Below are 27,191 nucleotides of genomic sequence, written 5' to 3'. Positions count from 1 at the left end.
CCTCCTTGGGTCCAGCTTCTTTGGGACTCTCTGAGCTTCCTGGACTTCCTGGAAGTCTATTTCCTTTGCCAGATTGGGGAAGTTCTCCTTCATTATTTGCTCAAATAAGTTTTCAATTTTTTGTTCTTCCTCTTCTCCTTCTGGCACCCCTATAATTCGGATGTTGGAACATTTCAAGATGTCCTGGAGGTTCCTAAGTCTCTCTTCATTTTTCCAAATTCTTGTTTCTTTATTCTTTTCTGGTTGGATGTTTCTTTCTTCCTTTTGGTCCACACCATTGATTTGAGTCCCAGTTTCCTTTGCATCACTATTGGTTCCCTGTACATTTTCCTTTGTCTCTCTTAGCATAGCCTTCATTTTTTCATCTAGTTTTCGACCAAATTCAACCAATTCTGTGAGCTTCTTGATTACCAGTGTTTTGAACTGTGCATCTGATAGGTTGGCTATCTGTTTGCTTAGTTGAATTATTTCTGGAGCTGTGAAGTGTTCTGTCATTTGGGCCATTTTTTTTTGTCTTGGTGCTTCTGTTACTTAAAGGGGTGGAGCTTTAGGTGTTCCCTGGGGCGGGGTAACGCTGGTTGCTGCGCTGTGACGCTGTACGTGGGGGAGGGGCTGAGAGGGAGTAATGGCGCCTGCTCCACTCTCTGCCGGATTTTAGTCACTCCCTCTGCTCCCCACAATCAAATTGGGCCCCTCTGGTTCTGGTTCCCGAGTGGGTGGGCTTGTGTACACTCTAGGCCCCTGTGGGTCTCTCCAACAACCTCTCCTGTGAGGCTGGGAGTCCTCCTGCTGCCGCCGCAACCCCCACAGGCGTTTTCAATCAGAGGTTTGAGGCTTTATTTTTCGCGCTGGAGCCCTGGGTTACGTGGTCTGCTTCGCTCCCTGTTTGTCCTTGTCCGGTTTATCTGTGCGCGAATGTGGGGCCACAGGGTCTGCTAGTGGTCAGAATGCCTGCCCCGTTCATCCTACACTCCACCAGTCTCAGTCCTGCCACAGCCACGCGAGTCCTCTCCACCCCGGCTGCCAGTTTCTACCACTCCTATCGGTCTGGATGAATGTTTATATTTTATCTCCTTGGTGTCGGACTTCCTTGTCGTTCGATTTTCTGTCAGTTCTGGTTGTGTGAGGAGGCGCAGTGTGTCTACCTACGCTGCCATCTTGATTCCCAAGTCTTTCTTTTATTCATAATATTCTTCATTTTTAACTGTTTGCTTTTCAAGAATGTAATATCCCACTGTGTTTAGTTGTTAACTGCAACCCTTATGTATTAGATATATGACTCATTTGTGGCTACCAACTCCCTTGTTTTTCCCCCCTTTAGTTTTGTTTTTACTTATCTTTATAGGTTGAAAACTCAAGATGAAAGATAAGCCAGGGGCAACTGGTAGAAGGGAATATATGCTATTGCAGGACTGGCAGAAATTGGTATAGCATAATGGGTTTATCCCAGAGCCGCTGGGAGGACTTGGTTAAACTAAACAGAGTTATTTGGTGTATAACTTAGGCTGGCAGTTATATCTGCTTGTGCCTTTTATCACAACTCTTGCTCTTAAAACTGGGTTGCTTTGGTTTGGAGGCCCATTGCATATTCCTTAATAAGCATATCCCAACTGCTAAGGATTGCTTAAAAGAAGGAAGGAATACAGCAACTCTAGCCATGACAATCAGTTCAGATCTGAAAGATAAACACTATTCGAAATGCTTCACTACCTTTCTGAAACATCTCATTAGGAGTGGTTTCACTGAAGCAAAAGTGCTTAGGTTTGCATCTCTCCATTGTTTAAAGCTAACTCTGTAGACCTTGTATCACATTATCAGTATTCTATCCTTGAACCACAGCAGATTTTGCTCCAGAATCACCTAGCAGTATGCCCAGCTTCTTATTCAAACACCCTCTGATTCTATAATTTACTTTATGTGGGCTTTATCATTTAACAAGTCTTGTTTGTTCTTACTCTCTGGTTCTCTTTAAGGTATACAATTTAAAAGTATAAACCAAATGTTTCCATTTACAAAAAAAGTATATTTACCCAGATATCTAAAGTCATATTGATTATTGGGGGGTTTATTTTTCCAGAGTAAAGAGTCTTGAATAAAATTCTGAGAACATGAAAAGTCTGAAATAAAACTGAGACTACTTTTATATAATACTTCGCTTATGGACAAGTAAAAAGAGAGAAAAGTGGTGGCGGGAGGAAGAAAGAGAATGCATAGCAGCTTTTAAAAGAATGAGTGATAGAAAGTAAAGTCTGAGGAGAAGATAGAAATGAAGAACAGTAATTTCCATCAGAATTAATTTGAAGCCATGTAAATTAAACTTAGGACAATGGATAGATGAGAAGAATAAAGACCAGAAATAATTTTTTGTAGTAGAATTAGTTCACTTGGAGGGTACCTAGTGCTTGTGATAAAGGTGGTGGAGGAAAGAAGGCTTAGAAAAAACACTAAGTTATCTTTCAGCCTTTTAAATTATTTATGCAGATCCTATTATAGTGGGGCAGTGGGGGTGGGCTGGAGAACAAATCATAAGAATTCCTATATCCAGTTGTCCACCAGTTACTAAAGAAAAGTGTGAGAGGCAATAAAAGATGCATCTATGTTCCATTCATCACTGTGTCATACCCAGATGCGGATATTGTTTAGCTCTACCGCAGAGCTAAAATTTGATGCAAATTAATACATACTCCCTGATTTCAGATATTTTCCCTTCCAGTAATTCTGAATAACTTAGTCTTTTCCTCTTATTTTCCTAAGGAAACCATCCTTTGACTCATTTTCTTCTAGACAGTGTTCAAAATGTGGAGGTGACTTTTTGTTCTTGTTCCAGAGTTAATAGTTTATAGAGTATAATTTTTGAAAGGCAACAAATATTCTTCCTTTGTTTTCTCTAGCTTCAGAAATAAAGTGTCACAATGTCTTAGACATGTTCTTTAAACTGCCCTTATTTCATTTTTAATCTTTCTTTAGCTGAGCTCAGAACAATACATTTACAGAATAGCAGAATTGAGTATTAGCTCCAGCATACGTAGTACGGTGTGTGTCTGTGTGTGTGTGTTTAACCAGGGATTGTGAAACATAAGCAAAAATAATCAGATGACGAGTCTAAGTATACCAGTGTTCTCACTCAGTTAAATAATATTGCTTCCATATTTACAAAACTAAAATTTGAAAGAACAATTTTGCTAAATGGACCCTTTTCTTTGACAATCCATGGAACGCTCAAAGCAAAATTTTAAAGATCAGGAAAGTGTTATTGAAATAGTCTCTACTTACCCTATGGATAAGGTAACAGTATCTTCTCTTCCTGTACTTCAAAAGCAATTTTTATAGATCCTTCAAATTACTTTATCAATAAGTAATTTGTCACTCATCTTTGAAATAAGTATTATTCCAAAAGTACAGAGTAAGAAAAAGAATTTAAATATCTCATCCTAAATAAAATGTCATAAAATAACATACTTTCAGAATCATGGCCATGATTTCTTGGAAGAAAACCTATAGCAAATGTATTTTATTAATATTTTTCTTATTTTCTTCATTGTTGGCTTCTTCCTCATCCCCATTCCAATCTTTCCTCTATCTGGAGGAGGTATAGATGTCTATCAAGAGTATAATTTTCAGTCTTATCTTTTATCACTTTTTAATTACATTTTGGTTAAGTAATTTGTGGTGTCAATATGTGTTAGGCCACAAGCAGATTCTTGCATCCAGCATTATGGAAGCAAATGATATAGGAGTCACAGAAAGGTGAAGCATTAGTTACATTCACTGGTTGATGATTTCTCCTGTGGGAAAGCAGAAATGTTAAAAGGCTTGCGGATTTCTGAAATTTATCTGTAAGCTCATTAAATACAACAGGTTCCATTTGGAATAATCCATGTAAAAATCCTTTGAAAATACCATATCAAGCCAAATGATTACTTTATTATGGAAATATGGTGATCTGATAATCTACAAAGAACTGGCCACTTAAAGCATTCCCTGTCTTTCTAAAGTGGGAATTTTAAAAAGAACTATTAGTGTGTCATTCTGTATGCTTTCCCAAAATAGCAAACCTTATATTCAGTTATAGAAAATAGACCGAATAGAAGAAATATGCAGTTATAAGATATGTAGGCTAATGCAGTAAATCAGATCATTCATTAAGTGCAATGATTCAAATTGGTAGGACAAATTTTTTGAGCCTTAAACTTCCTGCCTGTTTCTACCTAATTCATTTATGTGAAAAGGGACATTTCTAAAATAAAATTCTGACTACCACTCTTGACAATTTGGCAGGTTTGTTAACCTGAAAACTGCTGTCAAATATTTCTAAGTAAACTATTTTTAAAAATCTTTTTGAATGCATAACTGAGGTAACAAGAAAGTAAGGAAAATTATTTCCCAGGAGCCTAAAACTAAGATGATAAAGAAGTCTAGTAAATATGAATTAACGCTATAGTTGTCTGGAGGAATTCCTCAATCTCAGTATGTAAAGGCCTATGATTTTAACTGCCATGCAGCACTTGGAACTGTGAAAGGCAGAGAACTGCACCTAAGATTCCCATATATAAAACTGAAGTCCTCTAAAAACTATACCCCAGGTAAAGGGTGGAAGTTTAAAAAATCTTCCTATGGGGATGATAAGAGCTCAAGAAAATTTATCTAACTAGCCCTGGGCTCTGGATTAAGAGGATGGGAGCAAAGAGGGAGATACAGAGAGAGAGAGAAACAGGAAAAAATGTAATATCCAGTATCCTCTAGGTATCCAAAGCCACAAATGAGCCTTCATTCTGGTTGGATCAAATTTACCTTGCTTGTGTTCAGAATTCCAATTGAGAAATTGATACAAAAAGTCAATCTAGACTGGAAAGATTTGTGCAGCACCTATAAGAAACAAAAGCAAAGTTTTTGGAGAGATATACCCTTATCCAAAGAGTCCCACAAATAGAACCTTGCTAAAAAATGAGCTCATAACCCAAAATTAGAAAGTATAGAAAGAAAACAATCCATCCTTATACTCGACAGACCCAACATAGCAGTCTTAGATGCCCAAGAATTTTCAATAACAGATAACAGATAGACAAACTATAAAATAACTCTTCTAAATATTTGAAGACATAAAAGAAGAAATAGAAAACATGAGAACAGACAGTATCAAATATTCAGGAAGATTTTTTTTAATAAGTACTTTTAGAATAAAAATTTAAATTTATTGAAATCAAAAGATCTATTCCCAAATGCAAATATTCTGAAGTTTCCTGAGACAAAAAAAAAAATTCCTTCTGAGTTGGACAATGAGATTCTTTATAGACACTTCCTGTATCCAAACCACATGTCATTTTGCAAGTGACTTCTGAATTTAAACATGTCACTTTTAAGCTCTGAGAACTAACTTACTGAGTTCTATCTAGCAAATCCCAAGCCAGCGTGCCATGTGTTAGTTACAATGAATAGTCTCTTCAAAATAAAGCACACAACACTGCTGTTGATCCTGTTAGATTAAGACAAATTAAAAACCTGATACATAGTTTTGCTGTCAGGCCCTAAAGGTCAAAGGTCAATATAGTATATTGCAGTAAGGCTATAGGTTACTCATGCCCCAATATTTTATCATAATAAACCAAATAGGGATGAAACACCCAGCAGTAGCCCATAAATCTATTAGCAGTGAACTGTCAGTGTCCTATATACCAGGGTAATTTGTTAATTCAGAGCTGAGTCTCTTTTTTTCACTAGACCTTGTAAACTCCTTTCTGAAACATCAATAAACCATCTGCTTTGACTTGTTAATCAAATGACTTTATTCAGTCCAAAGCAATTTTTTCCTAATAAAAACAGAGTATTTATCTCCATGGCTATAAAAGAGGATTGTTTTCAACTGTTCACTTATAGTTAAGAAGCACATTTAGTTTGGATTGATTTCCAATGCTTCGGTCATATCTTGTCACTTTCCATTTCTTACACACAGCGTCTCAGTTTAGCCAGTTAGCAAAGGAAAAACAGTCAAATTCTGGATGTGGTATGGGACAAGCACACAAAAACTGAGGAAGAAATTTTAGATGAGCAAGAATTCACCCAAAATAACTAGATCAACATTTAATATCATGATTTTCCTCTGTTTGGAAGTTTTCTTATTACTCTAGGTGGAGTGTTCACACTAGCCATTGTTTCTCTCTTAACTGCAGTTTCAGATATTTGCCTCTTAGTCAGTATTGCTCTGTTCTGAGTCACAGGGCAGATAATGTTTATCTATAATAGAAACTTTTTCTCCTCTCTTAAGCTTTATAGCTTTAGTGTAAAATAAAGTCAGCTTCAGTGAGATGGGATCATAGCATGAGAAGCTCTGCAAAGCTACCCCAGGATATTGGCCACCTTTTCTCCAACCCACCAAACTGATATAAACTGAGTATTTCTGAGGTATTAGTAGGGATACTCTCAATGCTCTGTGAATGAGCATCTTGAGGAATCGTCACGTGTCTTGCACCCTCTGTCCTTGGAGCTTACCGCCAGCTGGCAAATGGAGCACAGCCTATGAACTCTGACCTTGAATCAGCTCCTCTTGGACTGTTAGAAAAATGATGTCTGGAGAGTGGTCTGAGTGTTTGAGTTATTACTGGGCTCTGTTCTCTTAAAAAACAAAGAAGAAACTCATAGTGTCCTTAATGAGCAGAGGCCTCAAATGCAGAACACATTATGGTGCATTCTGGGAATTGTTTCTCAGGGGCACAGCTTCCTTTCCCACTGCAAGTCCCTGAACAAAGGAGAGGAAAAATATGCAGCAAACAAAAAGTGTAATTAAAATGTCTAAAGTATTTTTGCAGACTTGTTTTGATTCTTTTTGTTCAGACATTATTGGATGATCATTTGGACTTTTTTATGTTGGAGGTGGCATCATAGAGAGAAGGAAGGACAGACAGTTCTGTTTTTGCCAATCTCCTTTATCTTCCCGCTCTTAGAGAGGAGAAAAGAAAACCCTCTAAACCTTTACTTCAAACCTCAGGCTTCTTTTGGAGCCTAAGAAAGAAAATGTGAGACACATCTGAAATTTTATGGCTTTGGCAGTGGGTTTGTAATGTGGCAAGTTTTTCCCAACATTTTACTTTTAATGATTTTAACATTATTCCTGTGAGATTTTTCTCTTAATATTTCCATAAAATGTGTGAACCAGATACATTATAATTAACTTCCCCTCAGCCTTGAAATATTGCCAAATTAAATATCAATTATTTCTCACTTATTTAAATGAATTATTGAACTCTACCTTCACCCCAGCATTATGTCTTCTCACCAACTCATAGCATAAGTAGGAGAGATTACCAGTCATGAACTCTGCTAATGTTCTCTACACGGTAGTGCTCTCCACACTGTAGGTCATTTTCATGAGGACAAGTAGAGCCCTTTCCTGGAAAGCTTGGTGAAAACAGTCCTTTAGGTATGGTTGGTAATAAAATCCTTGTCTGCGTGAGAGGAACTGATGGGCCGATTCCCTGAATTTAATTTTGAGGAGGGTAAATTGAGAACTGGAGCACCAGAAAGTACAGGAAAATTATGTATATAACTCGAAACATGTGTTAAATTAAACAATTTTTTGTAAAACCCACATTGTTATTATCAAACTCAGTGTGTGGACTTGAGAGTAGTATTATGGGTGTAGAGAACAGAGCACGATACAATTATATTTAGAATTCAGAATCAAATAAATAGCCAATTCATACAATTCATGCCAAAGGGATTTATATGCTTGGCTTGAAACTTGAATTGACTGTCAATATGATTCCAAATTCCCTAAGTGGTTGGGTTGTTCTCTTTTAACCTTGATTTGCCTTCTTGGCTTTGTTTTTGCTTAGTAACATACAGTTTGGATTTGGTTTTTGTAAAATGTTTCATAGAAAGTTTTACAAAGAGTATTGGTTATAGGGCAGGAACAAAAACAGTGTTTTTAAGGGGCAGATTAAGTCAGTGACTCAAAATGCCATGAGGATTGGACAGCACAATTGAAGGTCACCTTTTTACTTGAGGATGAATAGAGTACTGGGAAGTATTGCAGTTGGACTGGGTTAAAAGATCAAAGACTATGCAGAACATTTGTGAAGATGACTAAGCAATACTTAGAAACAAATAATAGGGAAGTTTAAAAATTGATTAAAATATTTTTACCTGGCAAAGCAATAATCATATGAAAACTAGCATATAACTGAAAGGAATATAATTATATCCTTCTATTCCTTCCAGTAGAATGATGCAAGAAAATTTTATTGCATTTTGAAGATTTTTAAAAAATCGGTTCTTTTTATTTAAAACATTTTATTGATTTATTTTTAGAGAAAGGGGAAGGAGAAAGAGAGGGAGAGAATCATTGATTGATTGCCTCTCCCAGTTGGGGTCCTGGCCTGCTACCTAGGCATGCGCCCTGACCTGGAAGTGAACCTGCAACCTTTTGGTTTGTGAGATGATGCCCAACCCACTGAGCTGCACCAGTCAGGGAGCATTTTGAAGATTTTAGTAAAGTAAATGAATGACTGTATCTCCAGACTTTAAAGGGTTAAAAGAAACAAAAATCTCAGTCAAGTTTAGTAGAAGTTAATATGTATGCCTTGGCTAAGCAAAAGTTAAGTGAGATCTGGCCATAAACATTTAATATTTGAAGGAGAAATATAAACTGTCTAACATGCCACTGGGGGTTTTATATGCAAGAAAATAAAATTGTACCTAATTTCTTCCTAAACATGAAATTTTAAGCTCACCATTAGGAAATTTTAGCTAAGATTTATTGGCTAAGTTTTGAAAATGTTCTATAATGTTTACCCTTACCATTTATCTTGATCTTATAATTCTTGAATCTAATAATTCACTAAATAAAAATTCCAAATTAGTACAGAAGAGATAAAATGGTTTCTGTTATTGGATAGTTTCACATTATAACACATCTAGATTTTATTAATAAAATGAGATTTTCTTAATTTGGTTCTTTCCCTTTCATATTTTACATATATAGACCTAATCACATTTTTAAACAAGTTTAAATTTAAATAAATATTCAGAAAGATATGTTTGATGTACAAAATTGGCAGTATGTTTGCTTATTCTTTTAAGAAAGATCATTTGGAAACAAAGTTTGCTTCATATTTGTCTTTCCTTTTAATTACATTTTCATACTAGGAACTTACTTTAGTAGACAAATACTTGCATTAATTATTCTGTAAACTAGTAGTTACTTTGTGACTAGATGGTCAATAATTATTATATAAATAAGGGCATCTCTTCAATTATTTATTTTCATATTTAGATAGGTACTCAGTGAACTGCAATGCTGGTTAAAAATGCAATTCTGCTAAAAAATGGTATAGGAAACAGAGGACTCAAAGAACTTATATGTACAACCCATGGACATGAATTAAGGGGGAAGGGAGTGCTGGAGGGTTGGGGGGCAGAGCGGAGGTGAGAAAAGGGGGAAAAATTTGGAAAACTGTAATAGCATAATCAATAAAAAATACTTTAAAAATGATTTAACCCCCCCCCCCCAAAATGCAATTTCGACTCAGCTTGATTGGGGAGAGAGTTCAGGGATTTGTATTTTAAAACAGCGTCATATATGACTTTCTTATAAATCATCTGCAGACCAGTTTGTCGAAATTTACTTTGACAGGTAAATATGCTTTTTAGAAGTAAGGTATGGAGTTTGGTTTTTAGTAATAATAGTAGATTAAGTAATTTGGACCATTCCTCTTACTGAGAACAATTGGAAAAGCTGGAAGAAATAGAAAGAAAAATCTGTTTGAGGCCTGTAATGCAAACAGTATAGTGAAAAACCTGAGACCAACTTTGAGGAAATTCAGGAGAGATGAATCTGGCATTTTGAAGTGTTTTTCCCCTAGAGGTGTCACCCATTTTCTGTAGAGCCAAGTATCTGCCATTTCCAATAAAGATGGCTAAAAGGCTGAAAATCGGTACAGAGATACTCAGAATGATGAAACCTATGGGGGAAACAGGAGTTCAAGGAGAGTAATACCTGATTAAATCTAAGAGGAAGGATGAACCTGAAATAGAGCAGTGTAACCAGGGACTGAAAGCCAGATTCAAATTATTTCAAATGTTAATCTAATTTAGATAACACAAATTTGCTAATGGCCTTACCCATTCCCAGAAATACATGTAAAGTTTTTATAGAGGAATATAAAATTATCCTAAGTCACCAAATGTCTCTACATTTTTTATGTATACTTATTGGTGTTCAATCAAAATAAATAAACAGGCACAGGTAAAGATAAAACCGCAAGAGATAAAATTAAGAGAAACAACACTCAGTAGAAAGAGACTTACACAGATGATTCAGCTAATGGAGTTTTTAGACACCAATATCACAATGATTATGCTTAATATAGGAGTTCTCTACATATTCTGATAAATATATTCTGTCTATCCCTTACTGGTTTGTGGTTTTAAAATATTTTCTCCTAATTTGTAGGTTCACTTTTACTATATTAACAGTATCTTTTGATGACTTAAGGTTTTTAATTTTCATGAAGTCCAGTTTGTCTATTTTTGCTTTTATTGCCTGTGCCTTTAGTATCATATCCAAGAAATCTTTGCCAAATCCTGTGTCATGAGACTTTTGACCTATGATTTCTTGTAAGAGTTTTATAGTTTTATTTCTGATGTTTCAGTCTTTGATCCATTTTGAGCTAATTTTTAGATGAGGTATTAGGTAAGGGTCTGACTTCAGTTTTTTGCATGTAGATATCCAGTTTTTGCAACACCATTTGCTGAATGTTCTTTCCCCTGCTGAATGGTCTTGGACCCCTTGTTGAAATCATTTGGCCATTGTATCAGTGAGCTTGGGATGTCATGACAAAACACCATAGACTGAGTAGCTTAAATACCAGAAGTTAATTTTCTTACAGTTCTAGAAGCTGAAAGTCTAAGATCAGGGTACTAGCCTGGTTGGGTTCTAGTGAAAGCACTCTTCCTGGCTTGCAAAGAGCTCACTTCTTGCTGTGTACTCACACTGCTAAGAGAGAGAGCTCCAGTGTTTCTTCTTCTTACACAGACACTGTATGAACTCACTTCACCTAAATTACTCTTTGAAGGCTTTATCTCTGATACAGTCACATGGGAAGTTAGGGCTTCAACATAATGAATTTGGGGCACACAGAATTCAGTCTGTAGCAACCACATATGACAGGCTTTATTTCTGAGCTGTTTCTGTTACTGCATTGGTTGATATGTCTATCTTTATGACTGTACCACACTATTCTGATTACTATAGCTTTAGTGAGTTTTGAAATCATAAGTATGAATTCTTCAATTTTCTTTTTAAAAGATTGTTTTGGCTACTGGTGTCTCATGAGATTCCATATGAATTTTAGGATAGATTTTTCTGTTTCTGCAAAAAAAAGTCATTGGAATTCCAATAAGGATTGCATTGAATCTGTAGATCTCTGTGGGTAGTCTTGACATCATAACAATATTAAGTAGCTAATTCATGAACATAGGATGTTTCTCCTTTTATTTATGTTGTCTTCAATTTCTTTCATCAGTGTTTTATGGCTTTCATTGTACAAGTCTTTCACTTCTTTGGTTAATTAAAACTGAAATTGAAATAGCCATACTTGGCTAGTGGCTACCATATTGGACAGTGCAGTTCTACCCTTGTGGCCTTTAGCTTTTACTGTGAAGTAATTAAATTTGAATTACATAAGGCTTATGGACAAATCAGCATTTTGTTTTACTTTTAAGCTAAGTAACAAGAACCTAAAGATATATATCATTTCCTTGACTCTCATTTTTAATTGACATCTTCGATGTATCTTGCAAGGTGAAATGTAGATGGTTAGAGCATATTTAACTTTATCTTTCTTGTCTTAGCTTAAATGTCTCATAAAGCCATTCCTGAACCCCTTCCAGATGAGGTAGGTTATCCTAGTTAACATTCTCATGGAACACAGCACTTTCTCTCGTCATTTGTTAATCTATGTAGGTATTTGTGTAACTATTTAACATCTTCACCGCATCCCCCAACCACACGTAAGATTATTATTTAGGGCAGGGTCCATGTCTTATTCACACTGAATCCATAGCACATGGAATTGTAGTAGGCCCTTTATGAATATTTGATTCTTAAATAAATGAATAAAGAGGTTAGGGCTATACAGCATCTCTTCTCCACTATACTCATCTATCCATTTATTTATCCATACTGACTCTCATTCACTTACCTCTGGCCATATGGGTGTATGGACTCCCCTTAACCATCAATTCATCCCAATTGCTTAAACCTCTTGATAAGCATAAATCTCAATACTATCTTTAATCCATTAAGCAGTCTTTATTAAGAGACCCCCCTCCCCCCCAATAAAAAGGAGTTAAGTTTTTTGAGGGAGGGAGAGAGAGATTATTGTTTCACTTACTGATGTATTCATTGGTTGATTCTCATATATGCCTTCAACAGGGATTGAACCCATAACCTTGGCATATTGGGACAATGCTGTAACCAACTTAGCTACCCGGCCAGGGCCTAAAAATGGTATTTAACCATCTTAAAGTTGACCCAAAAGAACAATTAAAAAAGTAAATTGGTGACCTCTATAGTTCACACTGAGGTACTCTACAGTGACAACACACTGTCCCTCAAGCCTTTTCAGCTTTCATGTTAGTCAGAAGAGTCTACCTTATTTTCAAAGAATTGCCCATTTTGAGACAGAGTAATGATGTTATGTGACAAATGGCAGTTGTCTGATGGCATTTCACTTATATGGCTTTACACAATTCAGTCATTTCAGTTTATTTAAGGCTGTATATTCCTGTATGTTGAGTTTCTCTTTGAGATTCATTTTCTCAGTTCTTGTTACTTTGGTTCACAGTAGGACTGTTTTCTCTACTAAAGAGTTGGAGGACTGTTGGAACATCTTAGTACAATTTGTAATAAGAAATGGAAGCTTCCCATTGAGAAATATTCCCTCACAGGAAGTATATAGTGATGGGGCTACAGTGAGCATCTAGTGACCAGGTTTCAGTCTTAGCCTGCCCCCAACTCACTGTCACCTTCAGTGTATTTAACCACTCTATGCTTCAAGTTAGAGTCTGCAAAGAGAATCTTTTCCTATTCCCTACCTCATTCAGTGATAACTAGAAGTCATAAAATAATTCACCTTGTGAGGGACACTAAAATCCTTCTACAAGACAAATTCTGTGCCAGGATTGTTGAATGTGTTTGTGCAGGATCGCCGGTGTTTTAAGCCGGGTAAACAGTAGCTCCTATCCAAGTCACCACCACAGGGGGCCTCTTAAAAGTAGGTTGACTCAGCTATGTGATAGCTTAGGATTTTTATTAATATATATTTCTCTTTTCCTGCCAAAAGAAAAGCCTTGAGTCTGGAAGGAGGAATTAAGTGTAGTAGTTTCTTACGCAACTAGTGCCACAATGAACTGTATGTATGTCGATTTGTTCTTTAAAGCAAGACTGGCAATTACCTTGGCATACGAGGACTTCATACTTTTCCCCAGTGTTTTTCTTCATATATCATTGTTCCTGATGAAAGAAACAATAAAAAGCTACAGGTTACTCTGAAAAAGCACCAAGTTTCTTAGTGGAGTGGTTGTCTTAGGTGGCGCTCTGACCAAAGCACTGAAAGCCACGCTGGTCCAGTGAGTAAAGCATGGCCCTTGTGGAGCATAATGTGCTGTACATTTCTATTCCCATTGCTACTCCCAGGTTTCTTATCTCCTGCACTGGCAAATCACAATACATGCACACCCCCACCTCTGTCCAGTGCACCCAGTAGGGGGGAGGGGGCAGAAAAGACAAAGTCATTTATATAATGTGTCTCCCCGCTGAGCCCCTAATGGCCAAAGCTTTTGTTCTGCATTCAGTTGGCTGCATGTGATGGGCAGGAAGCTGCAGTCTCCCTTTGTTCCATGGCCTTATTCAGCAATTTAGATCCATCATAAAAATCAAATATGCATGTTACAATCGCCTTGCCTACTACAGCTTCAATTTTCACCTTTCTTTAATTTGAACTCCACAGGGGAAGAAAGGGAATGAAGGGAGAAAGGGAGAATGGGGGGAGGAAAAAAATTGCTTTGTGTTTTTGCTTAGTGGACTGTGAAAATAGGCAGTAATGAAAAAATATATTTTTAATATCATAGATGCATCCCATTCAAAACAACACATACCACCAAACCAGGCCAGTCGAATTCCTTTTGAAAATGCCTTCAAATCATCTGGTTAGCTCAGGCTCTAAAACTGGACGTGAAATGATTGGAAAAGGGAAAATTATGAGAGCATTACAAAAGGGTGGAAAGAAGAAGACTGTTTGAGGGGCTTGAGGAGTCAACCTGTTTGGAGAGGTTACATCTACATCACTTCTAATCATGACCAAAAAGAATGTTTTGTGTTCTGCTCACTGTCATGAGTTTCTTTTGTAAAAGAAATGATTTGGGGGAAGGGTTTATAGAAGGAGTGAGAGAAAGATTGCATTTAAAGATATATTTCCTCTCCAAATAACAATGAACACATTGACAGAGATGTTTTTGTCCACTTATTGATTTGTACACTATATTTAAAAATTTCCCAGAACTTCAAAGAATTGTTCCCAGGGGTTCAAATAAATTTACATCAGCAGCTTTGGTATTGATTATTCAGAAAAACACAAAAACCCTTTACCTACTTCATTATTAGACTTGAGCAATGACTTTACAGATGGGTTCATGTCCTAATATAAACAATATGGCCAATATTTATTCGATTTATTGAAAAATAAAAGATCTGACGACCTGTGCCTCTTTGTGCCTGGTTTCACTTACTAATGAAGGTTTGAGCTAAAGTTGCAGCCAACCAGTTTGAAGATCCTTGGCCTGTCCTTATAAATGGAGCTCTTTAACAGTGATTCCAGGGAGATTTGCTATAGGCAACATTAGACAGACACTAAACATAATGTAGGATGGTTGCAAACCGGAAGAGTGATCTTGGGGATCATTCAAGGTCAAAAATCCTTTGATTGTCTTTAGTAGATTTTTTTCTGGAAGATGTACAGAATGAGTCTGGGATCAAAACTAATTTCAGAAGTTTGATCTATTTGTAATATGGAAATCCACCAGATTCTGCTATGATTAATTAGAGATGTGTGAAGAGGGTTTCTGTTCTCCAACAGTATTGATTTTTCTTTCAAACCCCCCAGTTTCACACAGAAAATCTCTGGCATTTAAAAGTGTTCAATTTAGTACAGTTCACTGATGCATGTAATCTTTGCTAACTGCATCCTATTTTCTCTGAACTTGGTTTTTCAGGCCCTCTTATGTTCTGGGTATATTTTAGATTTACTTTGGGTTTTAAGTGAAATTTTTAAAAAATGCACCCGGGATATATGAGCACTAAGGGATAAATTTAATATTTAGATTTCTTTCATTGAAATTTTTTCTTCCCTACATTAGAAATATAGGAAATTATCCATGTTCACAAAAATGAAGTGCAATTTTAGAAAGTGGATTCCACACAATTTAATCTTATATATGAGTCAAGGGATTTATTTATGTCTTGAATCTCATCTGTTCTAGAAAAAGTGAGAAAATTAAGATGGATAATCATACCTAGAGATTTACAGTATTGGAAAAAATCTGTAATTGAATAGCACAACTCAGGCAAAAGCTGTGGCTCTATGCCATCTCAACTCTTCTCGCCCTTCCCCATCTTTTGATATTGCCCCATATCTCTTAGGATATTGTAGACAGATATCATACTCTGTAACTTCTCATTAGTAAGGGCCATATGCTGACATTTCATATTTTCAACTTCTCTCATATGAGGAAAGATGCTAGACAGATGTATCAGACGATAAACATTGCCTATTGCAGAGTAAAGCCTTTTCTCTTTGAATGTAAGATAATTTAATGTATAATTGAACATTTTTTCTTCTCCATTTTATGGGAACTTTCCTTTGTCCTCAGTTTTCTCTTCTCAAGAAATAAATTGTAGAAGGACTAGAGGAAAAATTGTTTCACTATTTTCTTGACCAGCCTTCCTTTTTAGGCCACCTGGTTTATATTTCAGGTCATTCAAACTACTATCATTATTCTTACTTATGCTTTAAAAATAAATGTTAGATTTCTTTTTTCTCAAGGTCTAAGAGTCCCTCAGAGTGCCTTTTCACCCCCTCAGCATTACATTTTGAACACATGTTGAACTAATGATAAGTCCCAATTACTGAAGCCTTTCTCTCTACACAAAATCATACAGAGATTGAAAGTGCAGCCTCCAGAATTAAGTAATGTCAGTTCAAACTCTGTTTCCATCCTTTGCCAGCTCTATGACCTTGGACAAGTTAAGCCTTAGTTTCTTCATTTGTAAAATGAGTGTATGAGGATAATAATAACACCTAATCAAAGATAAAGGAGATTATGTAAAGCATTGCCGGTTAGGTTTCTAGGGAAGCAGGCTCTAAAGTGAAAAGTAACGTTCAGGATGTTTATTATTTATTAGGGAGTGCTCTTGGATCAACACCTATGGAAGATGAGCTGTAATGCAGTCCCACCAAAGACCTCAGCCAGCCCCAAAGGTAAGTTTTTTTTACCTGAGAGCTGACAACGGAACACCATCTTCCCTTAGGATTTGCATCAGCTGGTGAAGTAAGTCCTTCATTCCTGAAGTGGGATCTGGGTGGAACATCACAGTGTCTACCAGAAGTGTTTAGTAAGTGCTCAGTAAATATTAGCTCTGTAGTAGAACTAGAGTATATTTACCTATGAGACAATTCTCATTTTTCAGTGTCCCAAATAATTGCTCCTATTATATATTTAAATAACAAGAGACAGTATGATGTTGTGGTTAAGAGCATAGCTCTGGAAACTGGACTTTGTGGGTTAGAGTCCCAATTCCCCATTTAGCAGTTGAAAAACCTAGGATCATGTACATCAGTTTCCTCATTTGTGAAATGAGAGTAGGAATAATATCTGGTTTCATAAGGGTTGTCACAAGGATTTAATACTTTGAACAATGTGGATGCTCTCTTATTGTGCTTATTATTGTTATTTCCATTCTTCTCGAGTTCAGTGCTGGTGCTTACTGTTATTTTCTTTCTTCTCTCAAGTTAAACATGTAGCCAAAAAGTACTTTGTAATCAGAAAATTCTTGGTTTAAGTCCTACTTCTTGTCACTTGCTGGGTATTTTGATTATGGGCATGGTACTTAATCTGTACTACTCAGTTTTCTCATCTGTAAAATAGAAATAATGTTCCTTATAGAATGCTCCAGGAATATGAAGGTATTGTGAACCTATGTTTTAGTTCCTTTTCTGAAATATGGGAATAATCCTACCCTTAGGATATTGTGAAGATTATATGAGTTCGTGTATGAAAAGTATTTAGAATGATGCCTGACACAAAGTACACATTCAGTGAAGTTAGCTAATATGATGATGATTATATGATTATTGACAATGATGACTATGATGATGATTATTTTATGATGAAGGTTATGTGATTATTGATGATGACTATATGATTGATGGTAATAATAGTTATATGATGATGTGATGATTGATGATTATATGATGATTATGATTACATGATGGTGATTATATGGTGATAATGATTATTGATGATGGTGATTACCTGGTGATTATATTATATGATGATTATTATATGATAGTGATGATGAAAATATGCTTATGATTATATGATGATTAAATGGTGGTGATTAGATGATCATTTTTATTGATGATGAGGATTATATGATGATTACATGAGAATGAAGGTGATTCTGTGATGGTAATGATTATTAGATGATGATTATATGATTATTAATGATTATATGGTGATTATTATATGATGATCATGTTTATTGATGATGAGGATTATATCATGATTATAGGATAACAAAGATAATTCTATGATGGTAATGATGATTATATGATGACGATGATTATATGGTGATGATTATATGATGATGATAGTGATTATATTATTAATGATGATTATATATGATGATGATGATTATAGGATAATGAAAATGATTCTATGATGGTTATAAGGTGATGATGATGATGATGATTATATGGTGATGGTGATTATATGATGATGATTATATAACTATGATGATTATTATATGATGATGACGATAATTATCTGGTGCTGATGATTATCTGGTGATGACTATATGATTATGATGGTGATGATGATCACATGATGATGGCCATGATTATTGATGATGAGGATCAGATGGTGATGGTTATATGGTGATATATATATATGATTATTATATGATCATCATGTGATATTGATGGTGATGATTATATGGTGATGATATGATTAATGATGGTGATGATGATGATGATGACAAGGACAACTTTATAAAGCACTCTGAACAGGGCCTTGCATGTAATAAGAACGCAAATCTTATATTTGAATCATGGATCTGTTTTCTTTATCCTTTCCTTTTAGCCTTTATTTCCTAACTCGTTTGGCTTGCCTTTTCTTATTTTTGATTATTCCTTTCCTCTTCCCTCATTTGCTTAAGTTTTTTGAATGTTATGTGTGAGTCAATATTAAATCATATCCTCTAACATCCTTAAAAAAACCCCTTTACTTTCCTTTTTTATTCTGGAATAATGAGACTGACAAGTGGTTAAATGTTGTTTTAAGTAGAGAAAGGGCCTTGCTACAGAAAGGGTGGTATCCAGTTTGTTTCCATCTTCATTCAGTACAGAAGAAGAGAAATAGACTTAACTGTAGTATAAACACAGCATGGATGGCCCAAGTGGATGACAGCATCTCCAATTCTAAGAGAGGCTAAAAACAAAAAATATTCTTAATTTATCTGGAATAGGTGTTTGCCTGTGTTCTCCGCCAAAGAAAGAGAAACTTCTAATGAATTCCCTTCCAGACCCACAGTTCTCCGATTCTGTTATCCCCAAATATCTTTAACTATAGATATTACCTTCTAGCGTATATTTTGCTTATGCTACGTTCTTCTGTTGTCATATATCTTTCCTGGTTTCATAACAGCTAGTGCCCTTTATAAACTCATCAGAAAAGTATCTTGGTTTGGCAGAGCCATCTGCTATTTATAACAGCTTATAAACTATTCTGCTTTACAATAGTATATAATGATTAATAATAAGAGCAGCCAAAGCTTTCTTTTGTACTCCAGAGGAAATAAATAGCCTGAATAAATTTCCCTTATTTATGCACACAGGATTTTTATATTGTTTTAGATTTAAACACTGCCAAGTGTTAACATTTTACATTAAATTGTTAGTTTGATAGGTATTTGATAGTATAATTATGGCCTTTATAATCAATCATGTAGAAAATCATCTTAATTAAATAAACAAAAACTGAAGGAAAAGGAACAGTTTATTGGGTTTATTCAATACAAATAAGAGGAAGATTGGCTCAAAATAAAAGCAGACATCTGTAGAAATAAAGAAGAAAAATCTGCAATTCTTGAAAAGCTAGACTTCTCTTTTGAGGATATTATCATACAGAGACCTAGGCAATAGCACAACTTCCAACATACCCTTTAAGAGATATATTAAAGCTGTATTTTTGATGGCTGACAAAGCTATCATCTGTGTTCACACTTGGAACTACTGTGGTATCTTCTACCCAGGAATCTCAAATTCTCACAAATTCTATACATAGTAGTTATCACATACTTCTACATATTACAACATATATATAAACATTAACAGAAACATCATATACATCACATATTACATCAAATATATAAAACATGAAACTTTTTCCCTGCAAGTCTGCGGGAGTGTGTGAATCATATCTCATTGTTTCTAGAACTTTAGGGGCGGGGGATTCCTCCTGATTATCCCCACTGAAGGGAGGCCTCTGCCCTGTTCGTACATTTTTAGAGAATTATACCACAGGAATATTCCCAATTTTTCCTATTGAGACATCTTCCTTCAAAAATGAGAGGGGTATGTATGTGTGCATGTGGGTGTGTGAGAGAGACTGGAACTTTCATTTTTTGTTATTTCTTATTTCTTGTGCTTGTCATATAGTAGGTATTCAATAAATAAGAATAGATGTATGAGTTCATAAAAATCTGTTGTCATTTTAAAAGTGATTTTTTTGGATGTTATATATTTATTGCATAAATGTCCAAAACAATTCTGGAATTGCCCTCAGAGGCTATGGTACAGTCTTTTGAATATATTCATCTTTTCATATCAGTTAACATTTACCAAGTGCCTATAGTATATATATATTTTTAATATTATGATTTCACTCATCAGTAGTTCATATATTTTCAATTGTAGCAATTGCCTGCCAATCTACATTGTGTCAGTAACAATAACTGAATGCTGAAGTGGGGGAGGGGACCCTGGATAAGAAATGGTTCTAGTCTTGCAAAAGTTATAATTTAGAAATGTATGTACAAATTAATATAATACAAAACACAATGTTATAATGGTTGTAAGAGACGTATACTGTGAGGAGGAATGTGAGTGAGCTTCATGAAAATGGTAGCATTTCAGATGGATCTTGAAGGACGTGAATAGGAAAATATAGGAAAAGGCATAAGAGTCAGTGGGGTTGAGGGGGAAGTAAGCAAAGACCCAAAAGCAGAAAAGCACTTGGTTAGGTCAGAGAATGGTGAAATATCAGATAATGTAGGGAGAGAAACAGGAAGGTAGAACTCTGGAGCCAGAGTCTCTGGGTGCAAATCTCAGTACTGAAACATATTAACTGGTTCCTCCTCTGTAAAGTGGGGATATAGTACTTATACCTAACCCACAGAGTTGTTGTGAAGAATAATATGCATATAATGTACCTATAACAATGCCAGGCACATGGCAAGTGTTGTTATAAGGCAAGAGAGTACAGAATCTTTCTTGGGAAGCCAATGGAAAGTTTTTAAGCAAGAGGGCAAAAAGGAGCTACACTTTGAGAGGATGATTCTGGCAATACTATGTATAATTAATTGTCACAGAGGCGTTAGTTAAAAGACAGAGATTTGGGGAGAGGAAGTGAGGGCTTGAACTGGGGCATTAGCTGTGGGAATGAAAAGGAAAACATGGATGCAACAGATACTGCAAAGTCCATATGACATCATGCCCATGCTAACTTTGCAAGTTTTTAAATTGAGAATATTTTTATTTTTGAATCAGAAGTCATTTGGGAATAAGCCTAGTGACCAAGGTAGGAGATTTTTGTTTAAATAACAAAAAAGAGCCCTGGCTGGTGTGGCTCAGTGGGTTGAGTGCCAGCCTACAAACTGAAAGGTCACTGGTTTGATTCCCAGTCAGAGCCCATACGTGGGTTGTGGGCTAGGTCTCCAGTTGGGAGCGTACAAGAGGCAACCAATCAGTGTATCTTTTGCACATCCATGTTTCACTCCCTCACTTTCTCCCTCCCTTCCCCTCTAAATAAATAAATAAATAAATAAATAAATAAATAAATAAATAAATCTTTTTAGAAAAGAGATGGGTTTTAAAATGTGATGAATTTTGTTCTATGGCTTCTTAAACTGATACTAAAGACCATTACAAAGGAGATTTGCTAGAAAACAAAAAAGATATAGTTCATTTATCAATGGAATAGATATACAATTTCCCCAGGTTATTAATATAGAGGAAAATATTCAATTGTATGAATGTAAGTGTACTTATTTAATCATGAGTAATAGGCATAATACTACCTTTTCAATGAAAAATATTAATAAAGTTTAAAAATGTTACAGTGGGCCCTGGCTCATTGTAATGGTGCTCAATGGTCTGAGCACCAGACCATGAAGCAAAGGGTCACCAGTTCAATTCCCAGTCAGGGCACATGCCTGGGTTGCAGGCCAGGTCCCCAGTAGGGAGCACCTGATGGGCAACCACACGTCGATGTTTCTTTCCCTCTCTTTCTCAATGCTCAGCCCCCTCTCTCTAAAAATAAATAAATAAAATCTTTAAAAAATGTTACAATGTATAACTATAATTTCTTAAATACATTCTTACAGAATGTGAATGAAAAATATTTGAAGGGTAACAACCAGCATTTGGCCTTTCATTCATTTTACTTAACATTTCCTGCTGATTGATGTGTGTATCTTCTAGATGCTGCCACATCTTGTTGATTTTCTTTCTTTTTGTTACTATTTGTTTTTACATATTTTTAAAGATTTTATTCATTTATTTTTAGAGAGAGGGGAAGCGAAGGAGAAAGAGAGGGAGAGAAATATCAATGTGTGGTTGCCTCTCATACGCCCCCTACTGGGGACCTGGCCCACAACCTAGGTAGGCATGTGCCCTGATTGGGAATCCAACTGGTGACCCTTTGGTTCACAGCCCACTCTCAATCCACTGAGCTACACCAGCCAGGGCTTGTTTTTATATTCTATTAAACAAACAAACAAAAAAACTAACTTGCCCCGGCCAGGTGGCTCAGTTGGTTAAAGTGTCATCCCATACACCAAAAGATTGCAGGTTCAATCCTCAGTCAGGGTGCATGGGTGGATTCTTTTATGTCAATATTTCTTTTCTCTCTCTCTCTCTCTCTCTCTCTCTCTCTCTCTCCTTCTCTCTCTCTCTCCTTCTCTCTCTCTCTCCTTCTCTCTCTCTCTCTCTCCACCTCTCTTCCTCTCTCTCCCCCACTTCCTCTCTAAACATATCCTCAGGTATGGATTTTTTAAAAATAGCTCATTAAAATGAAAAATGAAAGGAATTTGGGAAAGCCAGGGTTTAAAAAAAATATTGATTGAAAAATCTGAAAAGACAGAGAGAGAGGAAAGGAGAGAAAGAGAGAGAAACATCGATTTATTGTTCCACTTATTGGTGCATTCATTGTTTGATTCTTGTATGTGCCCTAACCAGGGATTGAACCTGCAACCTTGGCATATCCGGACAATGCTCTAACTAACTGAGCTACCTGGCCAGGGCCAAGCCAGTATGTATTAATTTTAGGTACTACTAAAGCTAGGGAGGGAACTTCCATTACATTTGCTCATCTTAAAGGCTTTGCATAACTGTTCAAAATTGCATTCTTGCACTATCATTTTCTATATTCTTTTGTAATCCTAATACCATTATTGGGTTTATTAAGGGTCTCCTTAACATATTAGCTGTGCTAGTTCATTAAATATTGCTCTATAGTTAATCCAATTAGCTTTCTCTTTTTAAAAACCGTTATATATATTTTTATATAACCTTTAATACATGTTTTTCCATTACTATTTTAGTCCCCTCTGTTGTCACTTTGCATGTTCTCTGGAGTGGTGATAAAGGACCAAAAGCTTTCCAAGAAGAATTCCATATGATGCATTGAACATTGTGTTTTACTTAAAACACTCTTTTCAGGCAAATGCACAATGCAAACTTTTAAAATAATGTATTTATCTATTTTTAGAGAGAAGGGAATACAGGGAGAAGGGAAATGAGAGAAACATCAATTGGTTGCCTCTTGTACACTGAGGTACCTGGCCTGAAACCCAAGTAGGTACTCTGACCAGGAATCGAACTGGCGACCTTTTTGGATTTGCAGGACAATGCTCAGCCCACTGAGTCATACCAGTCATGGCCACAATGCAAATTTTTAAGGTGAAATTACTGGAAATGTTTGCAAGATAAACATACTATTGATAGACATAAATATTTAAAAATTATCAATTAATGAATACATAATGGGATATACATTTACACAATAATAATGCCACAAAAAGAGAATGATTAGTAATTTTCAGTCAGTTAAGAAGCAATCTGGTGACTGGAGACTACACCAGGACTGGGGCTCTTTTCCACCAGATATGTCTAAGGAACAAGCCATCTGTTTTCACTTCCAGTGAAAGAAGATTTGAAACAATGTGTGATGTTCTAAAAATGAAACAGAACTCCTTTATGAATTAAGAGCAGAAGCCTGAATGGAAGTGATTGTGACCTGTAGTCTCTGTTTCTTGTTGAAAAGATTCAGTGGACAAAACCTTTAGTTTCAGTCATCAGTTTAGCGCAACAAAAAAAATTAATTTAAAAAAGGGGACTCCCATTGGAGATAATGGAAGGAACTGGGATCTCTGTCATTACCAACATAGGATTTTCTTATATTTGTTACATAATCCTCATTGAAAACAAACAAAAATTATTTGGCAGTGAGGGTGCCAATAATTCAAGTGTTTTTGAAATGTAATTGCTTCTCAGTTTAGGGCTAATTGCTACTTGTATCATCTACCAAATCCAAATATGTTCATTCTTGCCAAGTCCTGTAGTGGGAGATTGAGGGGCAGGAGATAGATTCAGACTGCTAATTCTTAAGTATAACATCAGACCAGTGAAACTGGAATAGGATGGAACCCATGTTCCTAATTCCTAGTAAATCAGCAAAGAATATTCAAGAGTATGAGATTGAATTCTCAGCCCTGGATGCCATTCTCTCCTCAAATATCTAGTAAATTCCAAACTCACTTTGGGTTATAGACAGTTACCTGTTCTGTTTCTCATTTATTTACTATGGTGTCTTAGTCCTCCATTCAGGCTACTATAACAAAATACCATACACTAGGTAGCTTATAAGCAACAGAAATTTATATCTTGCAATTCTGAAGGCTGGAAAGTCCAAGATCAGTGGTTCTGGTGATAGCCCACTTCCTTGCTCCTAGATGGCCATCTTTTCTCTGTCTTCACCTGGCAGGAGGGGTGAGGGATCTCTCTGGGATTTCTTTTATAACGACACTCATCCCATTTTTGAGGGATCCACCCTCGTAACATAATCACATCCCAAAAGTTCCACCTCCAAATACATTGGAGGAATACGTTTCAACATATGAATCTTGGGGTGACATAGCTATTCATTCTACAGCACATGATGTTAGTTCAGAGAGGTAAAACCAATACTAGTCAGAAAAACAGAAATAAAAAACCTCAGTGTTTACAGGGACATTTCTGGCGAGTGAAATCAAGAACTTTATTGTCTGTTGGAAATGGCAATAGAAACTCCAAAACTCATTGAAATAATACATTTTGTTACTCTTCTGCATTCTACTGAGAGTCTTTTTTACCAGTGCTTTAAAAGGAGTTTGGACAGTAACTGGGCCTGCAACTATGCTAAGAATTTAAAATGAGCTGAGAGCCTTCATGCAAATAAGACTCCTGATAACAAAGAGAATTTCTTTATTTGTAGGTGGCTTTTTAAAAATATTTTCTTTATTTATTTTTAGAAAGGGGAAGGGAGGGAGAAAGAGAGGGAAGGAAACAATGTGTGGTTGCCTTTCGTGCACCCCCTACTGGGGACCTGGCCTTCAACACAAGCCTGTGCCCTAGACTGGGAATCGAATCAGCAACTCTTCAGTTCACAGTCCTTCACTCAATCCACTGAGCCACACCAGCCAGGGCTATTTGTAGGGGTTTTGATATAACTAAGTGATATGCGGATTATCCTCCAATGAGATATTGACTATCATAATACATGTAAGCACTTTCTAGATTATTAAGCATCACTAAATTTATCTTTTTTAGGATTGCCCTAATCCCATTGACTAGTATAGTGGTCATTCATTCATTCAGCAAGTATTTACCAAGTGCATACTATGTGCCAATTACTCTTCAAAGTATAGGAAAAATATTAACAAAACATAACATTTTATACATGAATTAAATATATATAAAACAAAAATACATAAGACTAAAATTAATAAAGAACTTCAGGTAGTGTTAAGTGCTAAGAAGAGGAAAAGCAGACTATTGAGACAGTATGAAGAAGAGAGTGGGTTGTGGGAGGGAAGGAGAAACATGTAGGGTTAGCTGGGAAAAGGCAATCTGAGGATGTGACAGCTGTACAGAGCCATGGGTGTTGAGAAAAAGTCAGCCATAAATTCCAAGTGGAGGGGAATGAGCATTGCAAAGACCCTGTGGTTGGAACAAGTTTGGCTTATTCAAGAAATGACAAGGTCATGAGTAAGTAAAGCTCATTGGGATTTGTAATCTTATAGCCATAGAATGGCATACGAATGAAGGAAGATAGCTAAAATCTCTTTACTCATTCATTTTTCTTCTTCTTTTTACATGAGTCCTTTCATAGCTAAAGAGACAAGGTGAACCATTTTAAAGAACAGAATTATCTTGACTGTTTTACTATTTTCCCCTAGTGTCCTAGGAAATCTTTACCTTTAAATACCATGTCTCCACTTCTCCTCTTTGACTATTCAGAAACACCCTTTCCAATGATTATTTCCTTTTTGACAAAATTTCCAAGGGAAATACAGATTATTTTCTTTTGTGCCTTTTCATCACAACTTTATCAAAGGAAATGGAAATGAGAAAAATGCTGAAGAAATGTATATTATAGTCCTTATGCTTTTTGAAGCAAATTCTTTCTTTGTTATAATAGATCCCAGTTATTGTGTTCCATCAGGTCCATGTTACTTACCATGTGACTGGGCAGGTTACTTAACCTCTCTTCAACCTTTTGGTTTCCTCATTTATAATATGTGGAGATCGTGCACACGAAGTATTTAACATAGTCCTTGGCACATAGAATAGATAATGTGTACGGTGCATTTACTGTTACCATGAAAATTTTCATTCCTTCCAATCATTTCCCAGTAAATTTTTTCTGCAAACTTTTTTGAGTAGCCACAATAACTTTTATGTTGGCTTTTCCCCCAGCTCATGCCACTGATCAAATGTTTTTCTCCAGTGTCCAATTGAAAAAAAAAAAACCCTGTATATTTAGAGACCATCCTTTGATAATAAAAATGCAAGGAGTCAATGGTATATTAAAAACCCAGTATTAATTTAGGCTCCCGTCAAGCTCCTGACAAAGCCTATACATACTGTGTAGCTACACCAAGAATTCCAGAGCATAGGTGAAAACGTGTGAGTATATAGCCCTTGATCTCTTGAGTTGCATTTGGCAAGTCTCCAGTCATTCATTTCTATCTAATTAATGACATTCCTGGCATATGGGGATCATATAACACAGAACGTGTTCATACTCTGCCTGCAAAAACCCACTTTGTTCTCCACCTGCCAAAAAGAAAAAAAAGAAAAAAAAAGCAACTTCTGTTTTTGATTTCTTTATTGTGTCATTTTGAATGCACTTGTTCTCCCTGCCTCCTCTCCCTTCCCTCCCTCTCTCTCTTTCTTTTCTTCCCTCCCTCCATGCCGCTCAACTTTCTCCCCCACTCCCTCTTTCCCTTACCTTCCCTCACCTCTCTGTCCCTCTCTCCCTTGCTTCTATCCTTTTGTTTCTAATGAAGGGAGGAAGGAAACATCTGGGGGAGTGGG

General features: G+C 36.0%; 1 long non-coding RNA gene across 1 annotated transcript in view; it reads left to right on the top strand.

Annotated features, from left to right (window-relative positions):
• The window catches only part of LOC123479325 (uncharacterized), a 92,010-nt gene that overhangs the window by 10,713 nt on the left and 54,106 nt on the right, over positions 1 to 27,191 (top strand). The window contains exon 2 of the long non-coding RNA XR_006654912.3: positions 16,457 to 16,532. This is a non-coding gene — a long non-coding RNA (uncharacterized lncRNA). The remainder of the gene's footprint in view (positions 1 to 16,456; positions 16,533 to 27,191) is intronic.

The sequence above is a fragment of the Desmodus rotundus genome, chromosome 12, assembly GCF_022682495.2.
Source record: "Desmodus rotundus isolate HL8 chromosome 12, HLdesRot8A.1, whole genome shotgun sequence".
Lineage (NCBI taxonomy): Eukaryota > Metazoa > Chordata > Mammalia > Chiroptera > Phyllostomidae > Desmodus > Desmodus rotundus.
Note: the sequence above shows the minus strand (reverse complement) of the source record. Positions and strands in the feature narration are given on the sequence as shown.